The sequence below is a fragment of the Penaeus chinensis genome, chromosome 17 (assembly GCF_019202785.1).
Source record: "Penaeus chinensis breed Huanghai No. 1 chromosome 17, ASM1920278v2, whole genome shotgun sequence".
In the NCBI taxonomy this organism is placed as follows: Eukaryota; Metazoa; Arthropoda; class Malacostraca; order Decapoda; family Penaeidae; genus Penaeus; species Penaeus chinensis.
Window position 1 is genome coordinate 14,820,199 of NC_061835.1, and position 10,000 is coordinate 14,830,198.

Consider the following 10,000-nt stretch of genomic DNA (forward strand, 5'->3'; position numbering starts at 1 on the left):
CTCTTCCTCCTTTTTCTTCCTCTCTACGCCTTCCTTCTCTTTCTCTTTCTCCCTTTTCCTCCTCTCTCGAACTCCTCTCTTCTCTCCTCTTTTCCTTCCTCTCTACGCCTTCCTCCTCTTTCTCTTCCTCTTGTTCCTTCCTCTCTACGTCTTCCTCCTCTTTCTCTTCCTCTTTTCCTTCCTCTCTACGTCTTCCTCCTCTTTCTCTTCCTCTTGTTCCTTCCCCTACGTCTCCTCCCACTTTCTCTCCTCTTTCCTTCCTCTCTTCGCCTTCCTCCTCTTTTCTCCTTCCTCTTGTTCCTTCCCCCTCTACTCTTTTCCCCCTCTTTCTCTTCCTCTTGTTCCTTCCTCTCTACGTCTTCCTCCTCTTTCTCTTCCTCTTGTTCCTTCCTCTCTACGCCTTCCTCCTCTTTCTCTTCCTCTTGTTCCTTCCTCTCTACGTCTTCCTCCTCTTTCTCTACTCTCTCTTGGTTCTTTAAAAAATTTTCCCTCTTTTCCTCCTCACTACGCCTTCTCCTCTTTCTTCCTCTTGTTCTTCCCTCTACGCCTTCCCCTCTTCTCTTCCTCTTGTTCTTCTCTCACGTCTTCCTCCTCTTCTTCCTCTTGTTCCTTCCCCTTTAACCCCCTTTCCCCCTCTTCTCTCCTCTTTTTCTTCTTCTACGTCTTCCCTCTTTCTCTCCTCTTTTCCTTCCTCTCAACGCCTTCTCCTCTTCTCTTCCTCTGGTTCCTTCCCTCTCTCGTCTTCCTCTACCTCTTTTCTTTCCTCTTTTCCTTCCTCTCACGCTTCCTTTCCCCTTCTCTTCCTTTTTCCTTCCCTCTAAAGCCTTCCTCCTCTTTCTCTTCCTCTTGTTCCTTCCTCTCTACGCCTTCCTCCTCTTTCTCTTCCTCTTGTTCCTTTCCTTCTACGCTTCCCTCTTCTCTTCCTATTTTTTTTCCTTCCTCCCCCTCTCCCTTCTTCTCTTCTCTTCTCTTTTCCTTCCTCTCTACGCCTTCCTCCTCTTTTTCTTCCTCTTGTTCCTTCCTCTCTACGCCTTCTTTTCTTCTCTTTTCCCCTTTTTCCCTTCCCTCCCCTACTCTTCCTCCTCTTTCTCTTTCCCCTTGTTCCTCCTCTCTAAACCCCTTTCCCCTTTTTCTTCCTCTTTTTCCTACCCTCTAAACCTTTTCTCTTTCTCTTCCCTTTTCCTTCCTCTCACGTCTGTCTTTTCCCCTCCTCCTCCCTCTCTTTCACCCTTTCATTCCCCTTCGACTCACTCTCTCTTCTCCTTTTCCTCCTTTACCCCCTCCCCCCCACACCTCAGTACCCCCCTCCACGTCCCCCTTCCTAAGTTTTTACCCCCAATCTCTCCACCTCCTCGCCTCCCTCTCTTTTTTCTTCCGCTACTTTTTCCCCTTCCCTTCCACACCTTCCCCCCTCGTCCCCCAATCTACTCCAAACCCCCCTCCTCACCTTGTCCCCACCAAAAACTTCCTCCCCTCTTCCTTCCTCCTCCTCTCCTCTTTTCCCTTCCTCCTCTCCTCCCCATTCTCTTCCTCCTCCCCCCAACTCCCCCTTCCCCTCTCTACCACAAAACCCCCCCTTCCCCACCACTCTCCTCCATCTCCCCCTCCTCCACCACCCACCTCCTCCTTCTCTTCTCCCACCAACACTTCCTCCTCGTCCTCCTCCATTCTCCTCTTCCTTCTCCTCCTCCTCCATCCTCCTCCTCATTCTCCTTCTCCCTCCTCCTCCTCCCCACGTCCCCCCCATCCCTTTCCTCCCCCCCTCCTCCCCCCTCCCCCCTCCAAACCTTCTCCTCCTCGTCCCTTTCCCTTAAACAACTTTCTTCCTCTCTCTCCTTCCTCCTCCTACCCCCATCCTTCTCCTCCTCCTCCTTCTCCCCCTCTTTCCCTCCTCCTCCTCCTCCTCCTCCTTAACCCCATCTTTCCCTCCTTCCCCCTTCCCCCCATCCTCCTCCTCCTCCTCTTTATCCCCTCTTTCAACTCCTCCTTCCCGCTCCTTTATCCCTCTCTTTCCTCCTCCTCCTCCTCCTCCCTTCCTTCTCTTTATCCCCCTCTTTCACTCCTCCTCCTCTCCTCTCACTCCTCCTCCTCCTCCTCCTGATCCCCCCTCTTTCCCTCTCTCCCTCCTCCTCTCTCTCCTCCACCTTCCCATTCAGTACCTAAATGAAAAGAATTTGAAATCCTCCTCAGAGAGCGAAATGAATCTGGGCAAATGTTACAGCACTTGTTACGGCAATATCGTCCCCTTCTTCCCTCGGTCTCGGTCCCTGAGGTCTCTTGCTGGAGGCCGTCGGCGTCAGGCCCACTTGGCTCCGGCACGATTTGGCTAATTCTTTCAAGTGGATTCTTTCGGTCTTTCGCGGCTCTCTTTTTGGGGCCTTTGTTTTGGAGGGGTCTTTTGAAGGGGTCTGTTTAAAGGGTTCTCTTTTAAAGGGGTCTTTTAAAGGGGTCTTTTTTAAACGGTCTTTTTAAGGGGTCTTTTTTAAACGGTCTTTTTAAGGGGTCTTTTGAAGGGGTCTTTTTTAGGGGGTCTTTTATTAGGTGTCTTTTTAATCGGTCTTTTTAAAGGGTCTTTTTAAGGGATTTTGTTTATTAAAGGGTCTTTTTAAGGGGTCATTTTAAGGGGTCTTTTTAAGGGGTCATTTTAAGGGGTCTTTTTAAGGGGTCTTTTTTTAAGGGTCTTTTTAAGGGGTCTTTTTAAGGGGTCTTTTTAAGGGGGTCTTTTTTAAGTTTGTTTTTTAAAGGGTCTTTTTTAAGGGGTCTTTTTTAAGGGGTCTTTTTAAGGGGTCTTTTTTAAAGGGTCATTTTAAGGGGTCTTTTTAAGGGGTCTTTTTTAATTTTTTTTTAAGGTGACTTTTTAAGGGGTCTTTTTTAGGGGTCTTTTTTAAGGGGTCTTTATAAGGGTCTTTTTTAAGGGGTCTTTTTTAAGGGGTCTTTTTAAGGGGTCTTATTTAAGGGGTCTTTTGAAGGGTAATTTAAGTCTTTTTAAGGTCTTTTTTAAGTATTTTTTAAGGGAGGTGATTTGTTTTGTTTGTTTGTTTGTTTGTTTGTTTGTTTGTTTGTTTCTCAATGCGTTTTTAGTACTGTGTTGATTACAAGGAGAGGTGAGGGAGGAGGGAGGGAAGGAAAGGGGGGGGAGGAGGAGATGAGCAGTAGGAATAGGAGGAAGGGGGAATCGGGAGGGAGTCGAAGTGTGAGTGGTGGGAGGAGAGGGGGGGTGGGGAAGAGAGAGAGGTGCAAGGAGTAAGATAGGGTGAGAGAAGGCGGGGGGGGGGGAGGGGTAAGGTGAGAGGGAAAGTAGAGGGGAGTTGGGAGAGAGAAGAGAGTAGTGAAGAGGATGGGAGGGAGGGAAGGGGAGGTAGCGGGATAGATAAAAACAGATTGAAGAAGAGAGATTTAGAGGAGAAGAGAGAGAAGATAGAGAGAGAGAGAGAGAGAGAGAGAGAGTGAGAGAAGAGAGAGAGAAGAAGAGGGAAGGGAAAGAAGAGGGAGAGAGAGAGGAGAAGAGAGAAAGGAGAGAGAGAGAGAGATAGGGAGAGGGTAGAGGGAGAGGGGAAAAGAAGAGGTTTTACGAAGCGGCCGATTACACGAGGCTTCTTAACAATTGTTTCTTTTGGCCTGAAATGACGACCCTCTTTCCTCTTTCTCTCCTCTTTCTCCTTCATTTCTCTCTTCTCTTCTCTCTTTGTCGTTAAACACGTTTTGGCACAGAATCTCCCCGCTGCGCCTCTTACTCTCTTCCTGTCTGTCTTCTTCTCTGTCTCCCCCCTCTCCTCCTCTTTATCTTCTATCTCGCTGCTCTCTCTCTCTCTCATCTCAAACATCTCACTTCTCACTCTCGCTCTCTCTCTCTCTTCCTTCCCCCCCTTCCCACTAGACAGTAAGCATATACCACACACGGACACATGCGAGTAATTATGTGGTGTGTGTGTGTGTGTGTGAGTAAACATATATATATGTATAAATAATATAATATTTATATATATATATATATTAAATATATTATGTCCTGTATGTAATATATTGCTATGCATATATATAACTATATATATATATATTATAAATATATACTAATATATACATATACACACACACATATATACATGTGTAATATATAACATACATACATATATATAAATATATATATATATATATATATATATAAGTAAATGTATATCTATACATATATATTATATAATATTATAATAGTATATATAAATATATAAATATATATATAATATATACACACACAAACACACAACGCCCCACCACACACACCAACACATACACACACACAGCTCACACATACAACACACACAGAGCGAGCGAGAAGGAGAGAGAAAGAGAGAAGACAGAGAGAGAGAGAGAGAGAAAAAGCGATATATATATATATATATATATATGAATAATATATATATAATAATATATATTATGTGTATGTGTGTATACATACATAATATATATAATAATATATATATATATAGATATGTATAAATAAATAAATATATATATAAATTTATATATATATAATATATAATAGCATATAAATATATATATATATATATATATATAAGAAATATACTATATATATATAACATCACATATATGTAAACCAACAACACACAAAAGTAAATAACCGTGTGGTGCGTGTGTGTGTGTAAATATGTTTACTGTATTCACACACACACACACGCACAACACACAACACACAGACACACATACACACAGCACACACACATACTCACACACAAACAAACAACACGCATGGTTACGGTGTGTATATATGTTTACAAGTATATTTGTATATATATACTATATGTATAATACATCTGTATATAAATATATACAGTATATATATATATAAATATATATATATATAGATATATATATATAGTATATATTAAAGTATATATATGTAATAGTACATTAAGGTATATAATAGATCACATATAATGTTATTTATATACCACCACGTGTGTGTGATGGTGGTGTGTGTTTTAACTGTGTGTGTGTGTGTGAGTGTGTGTGAGTGTGTGTTTGTATGTTTATATTTATAACAAATATAAATACAAGTTTGTGTGTATAATATATATATATATATATAATACACACAAACAACACATACACACATAACCAACATACACACACACACACACACACACACACACACACACACGAACACACACACACCATAAATGTATATATATATATATATATATAATATATATATATATATAATATAATATAAATAAATAATATATAAATAATAGTATATAATATAAAACATGTCTAACATGGAGCATGTATATAGGTATGCATGAAAATTTTTATCCATGCATATGCATGAATATGAAATCCTGTACGTATTAAGGCATGTTGCATGTACCCGATTTTGTGTGCTTGACACAAAAGACCGCGGAGTTGGCGTGAATGGCCGTTTTGTGCCCGCATCTGCCCTTCTTTTTTTCCCTCGCTCAAAAAAAAATAGACAAAATTATTGCGCAAAAAATAGATAGAAACTTCGAGCTTCCTGGTGTCGCAGAGGAAGCCCTGTGCTGGGGTTTTTTGTTTTTTTTTGTCTTGGTTGTTGAATGGGGGGGGGGGGTATTTGTGGTTGTGTGCGGGGCCCATCTGTCTTGTATAAAAAAGTATAATAAATTTAATAAATGTATATGGTGTTATAATATATGTATAATATATATATAATATAATATATTTTAAATAATAGTAATATACAACCCAAAAATGACATGTCCCTGTACATATATAATTTTAAATTTTTATATATATATATATTTTAAAAATAATTAAAAAAATATAAAAATATTATATATATATATTTTATGTATGATAATATGTAAATATAACATATGTTTTAAATTAAAAAAAATATATAAATATAAAATTTAATATAAAAATAATATATATATAAAAAATATTTTTATATATAAAATAAAATATATATATAAAAAAAACAAAAAACACACACAAAGACAATAAACACACGCACAAACACACCACACCCATAAAATACATATACATATATCATATTTATATATATTTATATATAAACACCATAAATATTATATATATATATTATTTATTATATATATAAATAAATATATATATATATATATAAATATAATATTTAATGTGTTGGTGTGTGTGTGTGTGTGTGTGTGTGTGTGTGTTGTGTGTATTTATATATATATTTATTACAAAATAATTTATTTTGTGTGTGTGGTGTGTTTGTGTGTGTTTGTGTGTTGTATATTGTGTGTGTGGTTGTGGTGTGTTGTGTGTGTGAGTGTGTGTGTGTGTGTGTGTTTGTGTTGGTGTGGTGTGTTGTGTGTATTTATTTATATATATATAATATAATAATATATATAATATATATATATAAAAACATACACACATACACTGGTTTTACATACACCCCACATAACACATACGTACACACACACACACACACACACATATATTAATAATTAATATATATATATATATATACGTCTGCATGTGAGGTAATCAATACATAATCCCTATTTTTCTCATCCTCTCTCCTCCTCTCTCCCCTCTCTCTCTCCTTTCTCTTCACTCTCTCTTTTTCTCCTTCCTTCCCCCCCCCCTCTCCCCCCTCTCTCTTTCTCCTCCTCTCTCTCTCTCCTCCTCTTCTCATCTCTCTCTCCTCTCCCTCTCTCTCGCCTTTTCTCTTCCTCTTTCTCTCTTTTCTCCTTCCTTCCCCCCTCCTTTCCCCCTTTCCCCCCTCCTCCCCTTCTTCTCCCCCCTTTTTCTCTTCCCCTCCCTCCCCTCATCTCTCTCTCTCTTCTCCCTCTCTCTCTCTTTCCCTTTTCCGCTCTCCATTCTTCCCCTCTTCTCTCTTCTCTCTCTCTCTCTCTCTCCTCTCTCCCTCTCTCTCTCTCTTTTCCTCTTCTCTCTCTCTCCTCTCCCCCCCCATCTCTCTTTTCTTCTCTCTCTCCTCTCCTCTCTCTCCTCTCTCCTCTCCTTTCTTCTCCCCTTCTCCTGTCTCTCCTATCTCCCTCATTCCGCCACCTCCGTCTTCTCCTCACCCCCGCTCACATTTGCCCGCCATCTCGAAAGGGGGTGTCGTCACTCACAAACTTTTTGGAAAAAAAAAGGGCCCCTTTTCCCTTTACTTCGAATCGTTAGGAAATCTTGGAAACAAGAAAGAAAAGAGAAATGGTGATAAGAGGATGAATAAAGAGAAGAGAAAGGAAAAGGGGTTTTAAGAAGAGACTTTGAGGAAAGGTAGAAAGAAAGAAACAGACAGACAGACAGACAATAGGTAGATAGGATAGATAAGAAAATAAGAAGAAGAAAGAAGAGAGATTGAAGAGAAGTGAGAGAGAAAGAGAGGAGAGAGAGAGAGAAGAGAGAAGAGAGAGAGAGAGAGAGGAAAGAGAGAAGAGAGAGAGAGAGAGAAGAGAGAGAGAGAGGAGAGAGAGAGGAATTTTGAGAAGAGGAAAAGACAAGATTAGAGAAGGAGAAATAGAAACAGCGAGAAAGGAAGAGTGCACGAAAGACAAAGAAACAAAATTAAAGGAAAAAAGAACGAAGATTAAAGCAACAAATTGCAACATAAATAAATAGAATCCTTCTTTCCCAAACCCTCCCCCCCCCCCCCCCCTAAAAAAAGGGGAACAAGAAAAATAGAGAGAAAAGAAAAAAAGACGAGCAAAGAGGAGGAGAGAGAGAGAGAGAAGAGAGAGAGAGAAGAGAGAGAGAGAGAGAGAAGGGGAAAGAGAGAGATAGAGAGAGAGATAGAGAGAGATAGAGATAGATAGAGAGATATATAGAGATAGAGAAGGGAGGGGTTAAGAGGAGTCCTTCATAGAGGGGGGGGGGGGAGATGGAGGGGGAGAACCGAGGGGGGGGAGGGGAGGAAGAGGGGGTAATGGGGAAGGGGAGGGAGGCACGGGGGGGGGGGGGGGGTAACGAGGAGGACCCACAATGGATCGCTCAAGCGGCCAGACTTTGTGGCTTCCCCAACCCAAAAAAAAATGTCAATTATGGATTCTGGGGCTGTTTATGTCACTGGAGAGCCGGAGGGGAAGGGGGGAGGAGAGGAGATGGGGGGTGGGGGGCAGAGGGTGAGGGGGAAGGGAAAGCGAGGGGGGGTATGAGAAGGGGAGATGGGGGGGAAATGAGAATTCAGGGAGGGAGAGGAAAAAGAGGAGGATGAGAAGGAGTAGGAGGAAAAGGAGGAGGAGGAGGAGAAAAGGGAAGGAGGAAGAAGAAAGAAGGAAAAGGATGGGGGAGGGGGGATAAAGAAAGGGAAAAGGAAAGGGGGAAGAGAAAAGGGGAAGAAGGTTTAGAGGGAAGAGGGGGTGAGGGGAGGGGTAAAGGAGGGGACAGGAGGTGGGGTTAGAGGTGTTCGGAAAGGGTTTTGGAAAAGGGGAAAGAGGGGAAAGATAAGAAAGGAGAAAAAAGAAAAAGAGGAAAAGGGGAAAAAAAAGAAGAATGAAAGGGGATGGCGCAGTGAAGGGTTAGAAAAAAGGGAGGAAAAGGAAATAAATGAAGGAGAGGCGAGAAGGGGGAAGGAGAGGGGGTAGAAGGGGATGAGACGAGCGGGTAGGGGGGGAAGGTGAGGGAAGGAGGGGGGGGGGAATGCTCATAAGTGCGGGGAGGAAAAGAGGGAGAGAGGAGGGGAAAGGAGGGAGAGAGAGGGGAGGGGTCACGGCAGCTGGTTGGGGAGGTCATGAAGCTGCTGGTCGGCGGTGTCGAGTCGAGGAGATTGGAGGAGAGGAGAGAAAAGGAGAAGAGGGAAGGGGAGGCAGAAAAAGGAGGAAAAGGAAGAGGAGAAAGAGAAGGGGAGGAAAAGAGGAGAGAGAAGAGTAGGGGGTAAAGGGAGGAGGGAGGAGAGGGATAGGAGGAAAAAAGAGAAAGGGCAAGAGGGGAAGAAAGGAGGAGGAAAAAGGGGAAGTAAGAGAAGAGGAAAAGAGAAGGAAAGGCTAGAGGAGAAAGGAGGAAAATAATAAGGAGGAGAATGAAAAGGAAAGACGGAGGAAGAGGAGGACGAGACGGAGGAGAGGGAGTAGGGTGAAGAAGGAGAAAAGGGAAAAGGAGAGGAGGAGGAGAGGGAAAGGGAGAGAAAAAGAGGGGCCGACAGCCAGAAAGAGAGAGAATGATGAAAACGACGACATAAACAGGGATAAAAATAATGAACAAACAAAAAGAAAAGAACTAATAAAGAGAACAGAAGAAAGGCAAAGAAAGAGAAGGAAGAGAAAGGAAATTAGAAAGAAAAATGGAGAAATACGAAGATAAGAAACCATATTAGTCTCGCGAACAGTTGCCAACTAGCCAATAAACGCTTGGATTTAAGTCCCTGCTGCAGTTTGGCTTAATGTTTGTACGAATTGATTTATTCACCTTCAAAGTTCTGCAATTTGACTTCGAAGTTGAAAAAGAAAAGAAAAAAAAAATAGATGTAGATATTTCCTTTCGTCTCATTTCCGTATGAAGAATGATTTCAATTTTTTGTTTTGGTTTGTTTTGTTTTATTATTGAAAAGGGAAGTGTTGTTTTTTTTTTGCGCTTATGTAAGTTTATTTTTCTACTGGTAAAAATTTGGGTTTGTGATTGTGAAAATCATGATTATGAATGGTCTCTCTCTTCCCTCCCTCCTCTCTCTCTCTCTCTCTCTCTCTCTCTCTCCCTTCTCTCTCCCTCTCTCTCTCTCTCTTCTCATCACTCTTTCTCTCTCTCCTCTATTCATCTCCGCTGCGCCCTCTCTCCTCTTTTCTATCTCTTTTCGCTTTCCCCTCTCTCTCTCTCTCTCACTCACTCTTTTTTTTCTCTCTTTTTATCTCACCCTTCTGGCCTCTCTTCCTCTTCCCCTCTCTTTATCTTTCCTCTTTTCCCCTCTCTCTCTCTCCTCTCACTCCCCTCCTCTCCTCCTCCCCCTCTTCTCTTTCTTTTCTCTCTTCTCCTTTTTCTTCTCCTCTCCTCTTCATCTCACCTCTCTCACTCCCTCTCT